General features: G+C 39.1%; 1 pseudogene; it reads left to right on the top strand.

Moving 5' to 3' along the window:
- Positions 1-15,040: 15,040 nt before the first annotated feature.
- LOC118728200 lies at positions 15,041-15,894 on the top strand (annotated as a pseudogene).
- Positions 15,895-16,989: the final 1,095 nt, after the last annotated feature.

The following is a 16,989-nucleotide window of genomic DNA, read 5'->3' as shown; positions in this document are numbered from 1 at the left end:
GCACTTCTTACATTTACACTGTGTGCTGTGGTGGGGGTGGGAAAAAAGGGTTCATGAAGAAAAGAGAATCCTTGAGTATCTGATAGCAGTGGACTGTGCAATTTATCCTATCAGCCTATGCTTTCTCCTGTGAACACACTGGGCTACAAAATCAGCCCTATGGTATATACACTCCTTTGGGGAAGGAAATAAGTTCCACCTACATCTGCATGAAGTCACTTCTCCAAAAGTTCCCAAGGCCCCCGCTAGAGCATCTGAGACACATAAAAGGACCATTTGCATCCCCTCCTATTCCAGAACCTTCCATGAATATCTATCCTTTAAATGTTGTCAGGATTTCATTTTTACCTAAATTAAACCCAAAGCCAGGCTATATAAATGGACAAAACAAAAAGCTAATTTTTTAATCTCATATATACCCAATTACATTGTCTAGCCCAATTTACCAATCCTGGATAATTTTTTTAACAAAAGTGGAGGATGACAGCAACAATATATCCAGAGTAGCAGAGTCTCTGCAAAATCAGGCAATGGTTGGTTATTGCAGGAGAAAAGTGAACTTCCCTCCTTTGATTCCACAAATTATTTGAAGAAAAAAAAATTTTAGTCCCTCCCCTCTTTCCCAGAGGTATAGTCTTCTATGTTCTCTGTGCCCCAGTCAAAGGTGTCTAGGCCTCTTAACTCACAGCTGCATATTGGAGAGCCTTCACTGGCCAAGTTCCAAGGTGCTCCAATTAAAACTTGTCCCACCAGCATTTTCGAATACCTGTTCTCCCTATAACCCTTTGGAAGCCCTTAATCTAATCCAGTGAGCAAGATGGATTTGAGGAACTATTATGTCTCCAATCACTTTGGTTGGTGCCTTATTGATCAATAAATCTTTCCTCACTTCAAACTCTGTCACTTTGAGTTTGGATTTTTGAAGCATCAGGCACAAAACAAAAAACAAAAAATAAAAAACAAAAAACAAACAAAACAAAACAAAACTAAACAAAAACAGTTAGGTAACAACATGGTTAAGATTCTACTATAATATTTTAAAATTGTACTATTTCAAATTTTACTGTTTTTCCCCTTACATAGCATTTTCCAGTGATTTTAAGAATATTTGTTACCATAATTTTAAATGGAGCCATTATATTCTCTCTTATGTTTGCATTGACATTTATACAACTTTGGGGAGAGTAGTTCTTAACCCTAAACTTTCAGCGCTAAATTTCATGGAAGGTTCTGGTGCTGCAGTTATCATGTGTCCTTTGGGTCTTTTTTGGATGCAAAAGCGTACCTCCATCCATTTGCTGAAGTCTGGAAAACATAACCTTTAAAATTTTCCTGTAAAATTCATGTTTAAAATTGGGGCATCTTTAGTTGTGTTGTTCCAAGTCACCTGTGTGACAATGCCTACTGTAGTCCATTCCATGCTTCTAACATGAGGCTCCGTTATCCATATTATGGAATGTAGAATTTGACCAGGTTTGTCTAGAACATTCTGGTTTTAGCAGCAAACATCTTTTATCTCAGGAACCATCTCAATCCTGGGAAGATCTGAATAGTGGCGGGGGGGGGGGGGGTTCTTTATTTTAGAACTGAAAGGTCCTACATCCTCAGAGACCCTTCAGTCCCAGGCAAACAGAAATGGTTGGTCACTCTCTATAAGATTCCATAAGAAATTGGCTTATAACATTTTATCAGGATCATTTGCATTTTAATAAAGATGTTTTCTAAATCATGAAGCTTTCACAATCCAAAGGAATGGATAGCTAATAATGGAATCATGGGGAATTGGAACAAGTTGGAAACTGATCACCGCAAGCCTATTAATTCTCATTCAAGTGACTGCATACTCTGCCAACTCTTTCCTTTAAGCAACCTACTGCTCTCATTACAATTTTTGGGAGTCTTTATCCCCTAGAACTGTGGTTGGCAAACTGCGGCTCGCAAGCCACATGCAGCTCTTTGGCCCCTTGAGTGTGGCTCTTCCACAAAATACCACAGCCTGGGCGAGTCTATTTTGAAGAAGTGGCATTACAAGAAGTTTAAGTTTTAAAAATTTGACTCTCAAAAGAAATTTCAATAGTTGTAAATTTGTACTTTAGGAAATTAACCTTCATTTGAAATGCTAATAGCAAGATACCCATGAAAATACACACATGGTGTCAAAACAAGCCAGAGGAAAATCATTTAGGCAAAAATAAATAAACAAATAAATAAATAAATAAAAAGGATCCCAAGTTAAATTTATAGAAAATATCCCTTTATTAACTTTTGGTTGAGAATATGTTTGTATATTTTCAGAAAACAACTCCGAGACCATCTGGATTCCTATAATAGAGAGGAATAGACAGAAGTGCTCCAGCCATGAAGACAGAAGAGAAACAGTTCTGAGATGGAAGACGCTGACGATGTCTCGCCATACCAGCAGACAGCAGCTGGATGTTGCTGAAGGATGCCCAGGACCAAACCAGAGACGGTCGGATCTGCATCACCACCATTTGTCCACCATCCATAACTGGATTATCATTGCTGACATGTACACATAAGGAACTGTTAGACATTGAAATTGGGTCTCAAAAGAACTGTTGGCCCAGAAAGGAACTCACTACAGACTGATTCATTTGCTTCTCAGCATAACCATTATGGCTTGTCTCAATTTAGGTTCTTACAAGGGTATTTCTTGGATCACATGATCTCACATATCTAGAGGAAATAATGAATAACATAAATTGATGAACAAAACAGACCCAGAGAAAGAGAAGCAGCGATCAGACTCTCAAACCTCAGAGGGAAAGTAGGGGAGGTTGGGGGTAAAGGGGAGAGATCAACCAAAGGACTTGTGTGCATGAATATGGGCCTAGCCAGTGGCCATGGACAACAGGGAGGTAGAGGCATATGTGGGGAGGGGTTTGAGGTGAGAATGGGGAGATGAGGACAATTATGTGATACCATAATCAATAAAATTAAAAAAAATAGTTGTACTGTTAATATTTGGCTCTGTTGACTAATGAGTTTGCTGACCACTTCCCTAGAACATTGGTTCTCAAGCTTGAGCTTGCATCAGAGTCACCTAGAGGGCTTGTTAAAAACAGATTTCTATGTTCTATTCCCAGAGTATCTAATTCAGATGGTCTGGAGGTGGGCCCTGAGAACCACAGAATAGTGGTTAGGAGTACAAGCTCTACAGGCCAACTGCCTGGTTTAGAATGCTCATTTTAGTCCTAATTGTTTTAATAATCTTAGATTATTACTTAACCCTTGTTCTTCCATTTCCTCATTGATAAAAGTGGAGATTATAATGGGACCTCTCTCATCAGATTTTTGTGAGATAATGGAACAGTGCCTGACCCAAAATATTAAGGTGGGTGTTTACTGTCATTGCCCCAAGCTCATAAGAACTAAACTTATATTTTTCTTCCTTAGACTTAAAGAAAGCTGCAGACATTTATGGCAGATGCACTCTTGAAATAATTCCTGCCATGTCTGGCCACTAGGCAGAATTTTCAGCTGCCCTGGTTCTTCCCAGATGCTGACTACCCCTCTGGAGAAGTTTGGCTGAGCTAAACATTCAGTATTCTCTCTATCATACCCCACAGAAAGCTTCCAAAATGTTTTTCAAGAGAATGTCCATTATTGTTTCTACTAAGCAGTTCAAAGTATTTGAATAACACATGATCCTAAAACTCCATAGGCAAGGCCTTACTAGTTGGGAAAGAAAGACAGCTTAGTTGACATAGACATATGTGAACTTCCTTGTTTAAGAAGAGATGAATATATATATATATATATATATATATATATATATATATATATATATAATACTTCTTTATTATATAGGATTATTTTCTTATTTTCCATATGAACCTACTTTTGCTCCATCTTGTGTAGGTTTACAGATATGAGTATGAGTTTACAGATATGAGATTTAGCAAAAGTAGGTTTACAGATATGAGTATGTAAAACAGAGTTTATCTTGTATTATTATTTACTAGAGGCCCTGTGCATGAAATTCGTGTGTGTGTGTGGGGGGGGAGGGTGTCCCTCAGCCCAGCCTGGACCCTCTTCAATCTGAGCCCCTAGAGGGATGTCTGACTGCCCATGGATCAGGCCTAAATGGGCAGTTGGACATCCCTCTCACAATCCAGGACTGCTGGCTCCCAACCATTCACCTACTTGCCTGCCTGGTTACCCCGAGCCGCTTCTGCATGCCAGCCTGATAATCCCCTAACCACTCCCCTGCCAGTCTAATTTATGCCTAATTGCTCCCCTGCCAACCCAACTGCCCCTAACCGCCCTCCTCTGCTGGCTGGGTCACCCTTAACTGTCCCCCCCCTATAGGTTTGGTCACCCCCAACTGCCATCCCCTGTTGGCCTGGTCACCCCTAACTGCCCTCCCATTGCCAGCCTTGTTGCCCCTAACTGCTCTCCCCTGCCAGCCTGGTTGCCCCCAACTGCCCGCCCCTGCAATCCTGGGTCCCCTCCAACTGCCCTTGCCTGCAGGCTTGGTTCCCCCCTAATGCCCTCCCCTGCAGGCCTGGTCACCCCCAACTGCCCTCCCCTGCAGGCCTGGCCACCCCTAACTGCCCTCCCTGGTGGCCTGGTTACCCCCAACTGCCCTTGCCTACAGGCCTGGTTCCCCCCTACTGCCCTCCCTTTCAGGCCTGGGTCCCCCGCAACTGTCCTCCCCTACAGGCCTGGTCACCCCCTACTGCCCTCCTCTGCCAGCCCGGTCACCCCTACCTGCCTTCCGCTGTAGGCCTGATGGCCCACAATTGCCCTACCCTGCTGGCCATTTTGTGGTGGCTATTTTGTGTCCACATGGGGGTATCATCTTGTGTGTTGGAGTAACAGTCAATTTGCATATTACTTCTTTATTATATAGGATTATTTTCTTATTTTCCATATGAACCTACTTTTGCTCCATCTTGTGCAATTGTGTGTGTGTGTGCATGTGTGTGTGTGTGTGTGTGTGTGTGTGTGTGTGTGTGTGTATTAAAGGGCAACTTCTCCAAGGATGAAAGAAACACCTCTTTCCTCTGGGAAGTAGAGATAGAATTCTGTGAACCCTGAGCCCCTTCCTTGACAGCCAGGGAAGATAAGTCTGTTTTCTGTTGATACTGATTCAGGCTCCAGTTCTAATGTCATTTAGACTCTTCACAGTGGGCCCTGAGAATTATTGCTGATGTTGGTAAAAGAGAGAAGCATGTCTGCTAGAGATAGTGACAAACCAGAGAGAACACAGCTGTTTTTAAGGGGACATGCACCACCCAGAGTCAGTGGATATTTTCCAACTGTATTTTGTGCCTGTGTTGCTGGATCTTAAAACTTAAAAAAAAAAATGCCAAAGCCCGAGATTTTTATAAGAAATCTCCTGATTTTTTAGAATTTGTCAAACAACTGAAATCTTAAAATATGAGCTAAATAAATATGTCCACACACCACACACATATTTGCTGCCAGTATGACCTCTGGGTTATTATGAGAGGAAAGACTTGGTAGGCTTTCAGCATGGATAGTAAATGAGGTTAGCAGCAGGCAGGCAAGAAGGAGAGAGACTGAGTAGGCAGGGGGGAAAAGTAACAGGAGCCCTAAGTATGGTCCTTGAAAGGGGGTGAGAACTGCTTTGGATGAGTGGACTCCAATAGAGAAGCACTGTGAGAGTCACCAATTGTATTCAGGAGCTGTGTCTGATAAGAATCTTTGCAGGCTAGCCACCCCATCTTCAGAGGGTGGGAATAAGAACAACTAACATTTATTGGACATGTACACTGTGCTAGGCATTGTTCTGAAAACTTTACATGTAGTACTTAATTTGATCATCACAATATCCCTGGGAGGTTGGTATTGTTATTACCTCCATTTTCCTTCATCTCACCTGCACCACAGACTTGCCCCAGTTGACTTCACAGAGCAGGAACTTGCTCTGTCTGGATGAAACACCCCACAAGTCAATGCACTGCTGTGGGCAGAATGCCCAATTGGTAGCTACCATGGGTTTCATATAGCAAACCCACCCCAATTCTAAGAACCCTAGGACTCACATCCTGCTCTCACAGAGAAGTTCCTAAATTTGTTCATTGGGTCAATGAACTGAGCATGTTAGCATTCCATAATTGAGGCAATTGGAAGTAGCAATACTATTATAGTTTTATCCCCTAGGAACCAATAGCAGATTCCTGAAGGAGTGACCTACAGGACAGGTCAGCTTTTATGGGACAAAAAGCATGTGCATTTGATGTCCTAGAAAATTACTTTGTATAGAGTATTGCAAGGAGGGATTTGGAGGAACTGGAGAGGAGCATGAAGACTCTGAGGACCCAGAGCAGAGAGAAATGAGAAAGAAAGAAGAAGAAAAAAAGAAAACTAGAAGGAGGCAAATATAGAGTTTAACTGCAACATGACTTTTCTGAGGGTCAATCTTGTATGGAAGCCATGAGTCTGGCTAAGGCCAGAGCCATGAGTCAGAGAAGGAAATGGGGTTAGGAAATTTAATCATTCCAATGTTGGGACTAGGGCTTCTGGTATCTTTGAACATTTTCCCATTTAGTTGCATAACTATAGCCACAGAAGTGGGGCAGCATGGGGGTGGATTGTGAAGCTAGGTTGAAGTCTTGGTTTATAATTATCTAAACATATATTTATCAAAGGCTTACAAAACAGGGCTTTTAAAAGTTCTGAGTGATGTCCTTTCTGGTATTTTCTTAGGGAAATGAGATTGTTGTTTCATCAAATGATGGGTTATTTATTGATGGAGAAAAGTAGCCAGCAGGACCATTTCCCCATGTTGCTTAGTAACTTTTACACGCACTCATAAGTCATATTTAAATATCAGTTTAGGACTATTAGTTACGAAATAACTTTTTAAACAGTTTCATGTCTACTTTATAATGTTAAAACAGAAGTTAGTATGTTTTCCTCTCTCAGCTACTGAATATGAATACTTTGGACCCACCAGTTAGTTGGTCATTTAATAATATTTATTGAGAGCTCCCTGTTTGTCATCATTGAGTTTAATAAGAATAGCTATCATTTATTGAGCATTTACTATCTGCCAGACATTGGGCTAAGTAGATTATCTTATTGAACCCCAATTACCATCCTACTCAGTTACTTCTATTTTACAGAAGAGGAAACTAAGACTTAGAGAAGTTAAGTAACTTACCTAGGGCCAGAGTACAAACACAAGTCTCTCTGCCTTCAAAACCTTCATCCTAAACTGTAGTAACAACAACCACACCATAAGTAACAATAACTGACATTTTTTTGAAAATTTACCATGTGCCAAACATAGTTTTGCATATGCATCATCTCATTTAACCCTCAGAATGACTCTGTGAACTCAACACTATTCTTGTTATTGTTATTCTATTTTACATTCTAGAGGCCTGGTGCATGAAATTTGTGTACTGGGTGGGGGGATGTCCCTCAGCCCAGCCTGCACCTGAACCTGATAACCCCCAACTGCCCTCCCCTGCTGGCCTGATGGCCCCCAACTACCCTCCCCTGTCAGCCTGGTCACCCCCAACTGCCCTCCCCTGCTTTTCATCTTATGGCAGCCATCTTGTGATGACATGGGGGTGGCCATCTTGTGATGATGCAAGGGCTAGATGCCATTTAGGCTTTTATTATAGAAATAAGCTTCAAGTGGTAAGATGATAGAAATAAGGCTTCAAATACTAATCTTCCCAGAGTCACACAGCTGATAAGTGAACAATTTGTGATTCAAAACAGGTCCATCTGGCCCTAGATGGTTGGCTCAGAGGATGGAGCATTGACCTGTAGACTGAAGGGTCCCAGGTTGGATTCCAATCAAGAGCACATGCCCAGGTTGTGGGCTTGATCCTCAGTGTGGAGCATTCAGGAGGCAGCCAATCAATGATTCTCTGACATCATTTATGTTTCTATCTCTCTCTCTCCCTTCCCTCTTTTCTCTGAAATCAATAAAAAAAATTTTTTTAAATAGGTCCATCTGACACCAGAGACAAACTCAAAGGTTATCTCCTTCAGGAAACTTTACTTAAACTCTCTAAAATGTTTTAATTCTTTTTTTAAAAATATATTTTATTGATTTTTCACAGAGAGGAAGAGAGAGGGATAGAGAGTTAGAAACATCGACGAGAGAGAATCATCGATCAGCTGCCTCTTGCACACACCCTACTGGGGATGTGCCCCCAACCAAGGTACATGCCCTTGCTCGGAATCGAACCCTGGACCTTTCATTCCACAGGCCTACGCTCTATCCACTGAGCCAAACCTGTCCCGGCTCTAAAATGTTTTAGGCATGCATGTACATGTTCACATTGCACCTTGCTTCTATCATAACTTACTAATGATGTTGTTATTATTATCACCAGTAGTATCATTTTTTAGTGTTTTGTGCATACACCATACATACATTATCTTTAATTTACCCAGTAGTATGTGGAAACAGGTTCATAGAAGTTAAGTAATTTACCCAATATCATACAGCTAGTAGAGATAGAGCTGGGCTTCAAAGCCAAGTCTATTGGTCTTCAGTGAGTCAAAGTCCATACATTTCCCATTAAATAATGCTGCCTTCCTTCATTTTGTATTGCAATTGTGTTTGTGTGCTTATATGATCCAATAAGCCAGGGTCAGTGCTTTTAGGTAAAGGGCCAAATCATGAATATTTGATGTTTTGTGAGCCATACAATTTCTGCTGCAGCTATTCAATTCTGCTGGTTGTATCATGAAAGGAGTCATAGACAACAATAAACTAATGACTGTGGCTATGTTTCAATAAATATATGCATATTCAAGTTTGAATTTCATATATACATATATATACACATATACATATATATACATATATATATATATATATATATATATATATATATATATATATATTATTGTATTTTTCACCATTTAAAAATGTAACAACCATTCTTTGCTCCTGGGCCATAAAAAAACAGGCAGCAGCCTGGATATGGCCAATGGGCTCCTAAAATAGACTGATAACTCCTCAAAGGTAGTGGTTAAACTTCTTCATCACTTTCTTTAGGATTTCACCTAGTACCCATAGTTGGGGCCCAGTAAAAATGTATTGGCTGACAGTATAAAATGATGTTTGTTGAAAGGCAGACTTCAGCTAGACCATAGACTCTAGGGGCAGTTTGCTTTGGTTTAAATCCCAGCTTTGTCACTTTCTAACTATATATATAACCTTCGGTAAGTCACTATAAACTTATTGTGTTTCCTCATCTAAAATTTGATGTAATAATAGTATCTCTCATACATGTTGTTGTGAGGACTTCATATGTTAATAAAGCACTATAGCAGTGCCTGACATTTTAATAATTATTATGAAACTGAATAAAACAATCCTGTGTTCAGAAACTTGCAGAGAATATCTACCATTTATCCTCTCTTTCTCTCCCTCCTCCCAGCCTTTACCCATTCCTCAGGTCTTCATTACTCTATTTCCCATGTCCATGGGTTGTGCATATAAGTATATAAGTTCTTTGGTTTATCTCTTCTCATTTTCCCAAACCCACATAAAGATATATCAGTCTGTTCCATGCCTCTATGCTTTGGGTCTTATTTTGTTGGTCAACTCATTTTGCTCATTAGATTCCAAAATAAGTGAGATCATGTGACATTTGTCCTTCTCAGTTAGGCTTATTTCACTTAGCATAATGGTTTCCAAGTCCATCCATGCTGTTTCAAAGGGTAAGAGATCCCTCTTTTTTATAGCTGCATAGTATTCCATTGTGTAAATGTCCCACAGCTTTTCTATCCATTCATCTACTGATGGGTACTTGGGCTGTTTCCAAATCTTAGCTATTATAAATAACGTTGATACGAACATAGGGGTGCATATATTCTTTCTGATTGGTGTTTTGTTTTTTTTAGGATATATTCTCAGAAGTGGGATTACTTCGTCAAACAGAAGTTCTATTTTTACTTTTTTGAGGAAACTCCATACTATTTTCTGTAGTGGCTGAACAAATCTGAATTCTCACCAGCAGTGAAATAGTGTGCCCTTTTCTCCACAACCTTGCCAGCACTTGACGTTTGTTCATTTTTTGATGATAGCCATTTTGACAAGTGTGAGGTGATATCTCATTGTGCTTTTAATTTACATCTCTCTGATGATTAGTTACTTTGAGAATTTTTCTTAACCATTGTATGTCCTCTTTGGACAAATTTCTATTCTGGTCTTCTTCCCAGTTTTTAATTGGATTGTTTGTCTTCCTTTTGTTGAGGGAGAAAGAGAGGATAAATGGTAGATATCAGTAATAACGTCAGTTCCAGAGCTGTGATTCAAAATGCATCACTTTGTGGTTTTAATCAACAATAAAAATATATTTGAAAAGTGTTTATTTTGTCCACATCTGACTTGATCTTCCAACAGTGTTCAACATACTCTTTCCTACAGTAATCTCTCTTAGTCTCTGTGACACTATACATAAAAAATAATAATAATAATGAACAACATAAACAGACCCAGAGAAAGAGAACCAGCGATCAGACTCTCAAACCTCAGAGGGAAAGTAAGGGAGGATGTGGGTAAGGAGAAGAGATCAACCAAAAGACTTGTGTTCATACATATGGGCCTAGCCAGTGGCCATGGACAACAGGGGTTGGGGGGCATATCTAGGGAGGGGTTTGGTATGGGAATGGGGGAATAAGGACAATTATGTGAGACCATAATCAATAAAAAAAAGTAATAATAATAAAAAAAATTCTCCGGTATCTTTGACTGCTCCCATTTAGTCTGTTTTGAAGGCTCCTCCTCAATTAAATATCTAAATTTTAGAATGCTTCAGTACTAGTTCCTTGGGCCTCTTCTCTATCTTCACTCTCTCACTAAGTAATCTCAATTCCATTGGCATTAAATATAATCTACATGTTGATTCCTTTCATATTCAAAGCCAGCAGCACTTTCTTTATGGTTATGCTCTTTGCTCTCCTTCATAAAAATCCTCCAGATTTAGGTTTTTAATAATCAAGACCTGAAGTCCTCTGTGAACCCCTCATAAATTTAATACTTGATGGTTGAGATTAGGGCAGAGGTTTTCTGCCCTTTCTCAGCTCTTTTCTTATACCAAAGAGATGTCATGCCCCTGGCTTCTGGGGTTTTCTTGGGAGAGTGAACTCCATCTATAGCTTTAGCTGGGACAATTGTCCTGCAAGCCTACACACTATAATAACTCTCTTCCCTTTCCCCACCAGGCAAATTATTTCTGCTTCTCAGCTCGAGTCACCACACAGTAAGAGCTACCACAAGGCCAGTAACCCCAACTTTCTGTTTATTTATTTTTAAGGGATAGAGAAACAGGAGAGAAAGAAAGAAAAAGAGTAGAAGTAGGTAATGAAACAAAATGAACAGACCACAAACCAAAGGGATGGCTCTGGTCTTATACTTCCTATTAGCATGGAGATGCCTTGATGTGTTAGGCAACATTTTCCTTGCTACTCGGTTTCATTTCCCTTGCTCTTCATATTCCATTTGAATATTGTAGATAAAGGAGCTCATGTTCTGCTATGGTGTTAGGGACCCAAGAAAGCTCCCAGATCCATTGCAACGAGGATTTAGGAAAAGAGCCCTATGAACATTCTCATGGACTCTAAATAGGTGGAATCTAATACACAAAGTTAAAGATACTGTTGGAACAATAAACATGACTTTGAAATTCAATGGCAATGTAGATAACTCATATAAAAGGGTTTTATGAGGCCATAATAGTCTTGAAGGACAGTATATAAATATTAAGCTCAGAAGGGAAGCTTTGGGATAAGAGACAGTGAAAGAGGAAGTGACTCACAAATGAAAATTTTCAGCTGGTCAGAACATTCTGTCTGACGCATTTGACCACTGATATAGTAAGGAAGAAGGCTATTGTTTCCGTCTTCAAAAACAAAGGCTGCTTGGGGTGACTATCATGTTTCCACTGAAGCAAAGTTCACCATCAGAAACCCTTTGGGATTAACTTCTGTACAAAATTTCAGCCATGTATGTGCAGAATCACATTGTAGATTTAAACTCTAATAAAGGACCTTTACTTTACCAGTACAACCCAGGAGCTGTACTAAATATTCAATGACAGGTCAAGTTTGAAATATAGCCAGTATACTTGCAAAGAAACAATAATAATTAAAACACAGCCACTCTAGAATGAAAAATGGATGACTGTCTCATATTCACACAGCTGCAATATGATAGATTGAAGAGGGACAGCCATATGCTGGGTGGACAGAAAAATACTATAATGATGCGTCAAGTCAGGACTTTGTAACATAGACTGCAGATCCTGGGGGAAACTGCAACAGATGGAAAACGAGGAGTGACACAAGGGACTAGGAGTGGGACTAGGGCTGTCGTTCTTTTTAAGGAAGGACCAGGGGACAAAGAGCTTTAAATTAAAATGATAGACTAAAAGACAAACTTATGTATGGAGTGTGCATGATACCAATGGTCAATAGGCATAGTTCTGCATATATAACTATATAGGGGTATACATGGCAGCTCTAGAGTTCAAACAGTAATTATCATAAAGAGAATCAATTGTTAATATATGGAGTAATGCAATAAAATTAATTATCTAGAATTAAATTAAAATGCTTACTGACCACCAACTATAGACTATGCTAATTTTAACATAGGAAATTGAAGACGGAAATGTTACGAACCAGCTATGATTTTGATCTTTTCAAGAAAGACTTGTGGTCATCTTCAAGGAAAGGAAACTTTTAAAAATTGGGAATTAAGAATGTAAAACAAAGTTCTTTTTAAACGAATGTTTGAAAAGTTAGTAATGTTATTTTTTCATTTACACCCACCTAAAACTTTCTGCAAAGAATTTTACAGGGTTATTGAGATATTATAACTATTGTATCTGACTAGTTGCCCTACTTCTCTGGTTTTGTGTACTAAAGGTCCTTAACCTGAAGCTTCAGAGGACCTATGAACCTAGTGAAATTACATGCAGAACTCTGCATGTTTATGTGTGTATTTACAAACATGTGCACATTTACCCTTAAATAAGGATTGTTCCCTTCTTTTTATATTACCTGGTTAATTTGACATTAATTAGTATTTTTGTCTTTAACCATTACATATTTACCATCAGTGTAACTAACATACTGTATACATCTGTGGCCAGAATAGTGACCAGGGGAAAGACAAAAACAGAAGATGCAGACTTAATTGCTAGTGCAATCAGCTGATATTAGGATCCTGTGACTCAGTAAAAATAATTTGTCGCACTATATTGTTCCATATCCTATCTAACTTATTAGGAAAGAAAATTAACCTCCACCTAAAAATTACTTATTATATGCCAGGCACTACCATTTATTTATTGATGTAACAAATATTTACTAACTGCCTACTATGTTTGTTTTTTTAAGTTTCTTTATTGATTAAGCCATTACATATGTGTTCTTATCCCACAATTATCCCCATCCCCCACACTCATGCCCTCATCCCCTGTTGTCTGTGTCCATTGGTTAAGCCTATATGCATGCATACAAGTCCTTTGGTTGATCTCTCCCCATTAACCTCCCCCCCTTTCCGTACCTTCCCTCTGAGGTTTGACCGTCTCATAGATGTTTCTCTGTCTCGATCTGTTTTTGTTCGCCAGTCTATGTTGTTCATTATATTCAATAAATGAGTGAGATCATGCGATATTTATCTTTATTTGACTGGCTTATTTCACTTAGCATAATACTCTCCAGTTCCATCCATGTTGTTGCAAATGGTAAGAACGTTTTCCATTGTGTAGATGTGCCACAGTTTTTTAATACACTTATCTGCTGATGATCACTTAGGCTGTTTCCAAATCTTAGCTATGGTAAATTCTGCTATTATGAACATAGGGGTGCATATGTCCTTTCTATTTGATGTTTCTAGTTTCTTGGGATATATTCCTAGAAGTGGGATCACTGGGTCAAATGGAAGTTCCATTTAAAATCAGAAATGAAAGAGGCGAAATAACAACAGACCACACAGAAATACAAAGGATAGTTAAAAATACTATGAACAACTCTGTTCTAACAAACTAGACAACCTAGAGGAAATGGACATATTCCTAGATAAATACAACCTTCCAAACCTCAATTGGGAAGATTCTAAAAATCTCAATAGGTCAATAACTATGGAAGAAATTGAAGCAGTCATCAAAAAGCTTCCAGCAAACAAAAGCCCAAAGCCAGATAGCTTCACAGGGGAGTTTTACCAAACATTCAAGGAAGACTAAAACCTATACTCCTCAGACTATTCCAAAAAATTCAAGAGGAAAGAATACTTCCAAGGTCATTCTATGAAGCCAGCATCGCCCTAATACCAAAACCAGATAAAGACAACACAATGAAAGAGAATTACAAGCCAATATCCCTCATGAACATAGATGCCAAAATCCTCAACAAAGTTCTAGCAAATCAGATCCAGCAGTACATCAGAAAGATCATACACCATGACCAAGTAGGATTTAACCTGGAGATGCAAGGATGATACAATATCCACAAATTAATAAACATGATACATCACATAAACTAATTGAAAGATTAAAATAATATAGTCATATCAATTGACACAGAAAAAGCATTTGACAAAATCCAACACTCTTTATTGATAAAAACTCTCAGCAAGATGGGAATAGAAGGATCATACCTCAACATAATAAAAGCCATATATGACAAACCCACAGCCAACCTCATACTTAATGGGCAAAACCTAAATAATATCCCCTAAGAACAGGAACAAGACAGAGATGCCCACTCTCACCACTCCAGTTTGACATAATACTGAAGTACTAGCCATTGTGATCAGACAAGAAGAAAAAAAAAGGCATCCAAATTGGAAAAGAAATAAAATTGTCCTTATTCGCAAATGACATGGTACTGTACATAAAAACCCTAAAGACTCCATCAAAAATTATTAGACCTACTATGTTTACACACATTTTCTTTCTTAGATCACACACATTAAGGATTACTTATGGATGAAGAACTTAAATTTCAGAGAGTTTAATTAATTGCTCAAGATCAAACAGAAGCTCTTTCTTTGCCTAGCGCAGTCATGACTCATGGTCCCAAGTAGCATTTGTGTGTGTAGCAGTTCCAAATCATTGGATGCTGGATAAACTGACCAGTGTGTTAGCTCCTCAGCCATCTACCGGTCCTCATAAGCTGAGAGAATGTCTCCCTTTTCTTAAGGAACAGACCTAAGCATGCTCTAACTGTTAGAGTCTAACAGGAGATGAAATAAAGATCTTCATACAGCACTTTATTATGGTTGATGGCAAGGTCCAAACTGATATAATCTACCCTGATGGTTTTATGGATGGCATCAGCATTGACAAGACTGCAGAGAATTTCCTCCTTATCTATGACACTAAGGGCCACTGTATTATATATACCTGACGAGGCCAAGTACAAGTGCAAAGTGAAGAAGATCTTTGTAGGCACAAAAAGAATCCCTCATCTGCTAACCCATGATGCTTGCACCACCCAATACTCTGATCCCCTCGTCAAAGTGAATGACATCATTCAGATTGGCAGAATTTTGAGACTGGCAGAATTACTGATTTCATCAAGTTTGACACTGGAAACCTGTGCATAGTGACCGGAGGTGCTAACCTGGTAAGAATTAGTGTGATCACCAACAGAGAGAGGCACCCTGGTTCTTTTGATGTAGTTAATGTGAAAGATGCCAATGGAAACAGCTTTGCCACCCAACTCTCCAACATTTTTGTAATTGGCAAAGGCAAAAAGCCATGGATTTCCCTCCTCGTGGAAAGGTATCCACCTCACCATTGCTAAAGAGAGAAACAGGAGACTAGCATCCAAACAGGGGAGTGGGTGGAATGAGCTCTAGGTGACATAATTGGAAAAGTCTTTGTACTTAATTAAAGAAAATACAGCATAAAAAATCAAACAGGAAATGTTAGAGTGGGGATTTGAACCCTGGGCTTGTCTTAAAGCATGAGTTGCTATCTTTAATCCCATTTTATAAATGAAAAAAATTGAGACCTAAAAAGGCAAAATGGCTGACTATACACTGAGTGGCCAGATTATTATGATTGCTGAGCACATAATAATCTGGCCACTCAGTGTATATCCTATATAATAAAAGGCTAATATGCAAATTGTCCCCTTGACCAGTAGTTCGACCAGCAGGCAGGCTGGCCAACCATCCAAGTCCCCTCCCCCTGGACAGGCTGGCCGGACCCCACCCACTGGGACTTGACATTGCAATCACATACTCCTTGAGACTATAGCTTTATACTGCTTCAGATATCAGACAGAGCTGTTAGCCAAAACTTCTATAGGTTAATGATAAAAGACTTGACATTGCAATCACATACTATTAGGATCACAGCCACACTTGCCACAGTCATACATTTCTATTATACCCATTACAACAGTGGGGCCACCGAGACTCTTCTGTTTATTACACTTGATGGCAGTCCTGATTTTCCCAGTGCTAGTTCTCTGCTTATGTAGTTCCCTGGAGAATTCTGCCTCAGTTCTCCAAACAAGACTCCAGGATAATGTATTAATAGAAAGAAACTCTGGCTTTTCCACTTCGTAATATGAAATGAAAATGGTGGAAGTTATTGAGAGATACCTACACATAGTTTGCCCAGTACCCTGTATCTTCAAAAGAATGACCTTGGGCTGTAAGAGGATTATAAATCAGATGGCAAATAACTAAGAAGGCAGGAGTTACACATTTCCTGAGCTGGTAACTGCACCCTTTGGAATATTAACTAGTTGCAATATCATTATCATCAAGATTAAAATAACCTGTTTACTGTACCATATACTTTTTAACTCTAAGATTTCTCAGAATCACCACTATATTAATGGAATCACTGGGTATACTTACTGGAAGCCTGAACATTCTAAGTACACCTACTATTAATGAAAACCTTGAAAAATGTAGACTAATCTAATTCTAGAAATCTACTCTACTAAAAGGTTGCATTCTGAATGTGGTCACTGCTTTTGGTTTTCCAATATTAA

Source organism: Pipistrellus kuhlii, unplaced genomic scaffold, assembly GCF_014108245.1.
Source record: "Pipistrellus kuhlii isolate mPipKuh1 unplaced genomic scaffold, mPipKuh1.p scaffold_m20_p_29, whole genome shotgun sequence".
Classification (NCBI taxonomy): domain Eukaryota; kingdom Metazoa; phylum Chordata; class Mammalia; order Chiroptera; family Vespertilionidae; genus Pipistrellus; species Pipistrellus kuhlii.
This window is presented reverse-complemented; position numbering and strand designations above follow the sequence as displayed.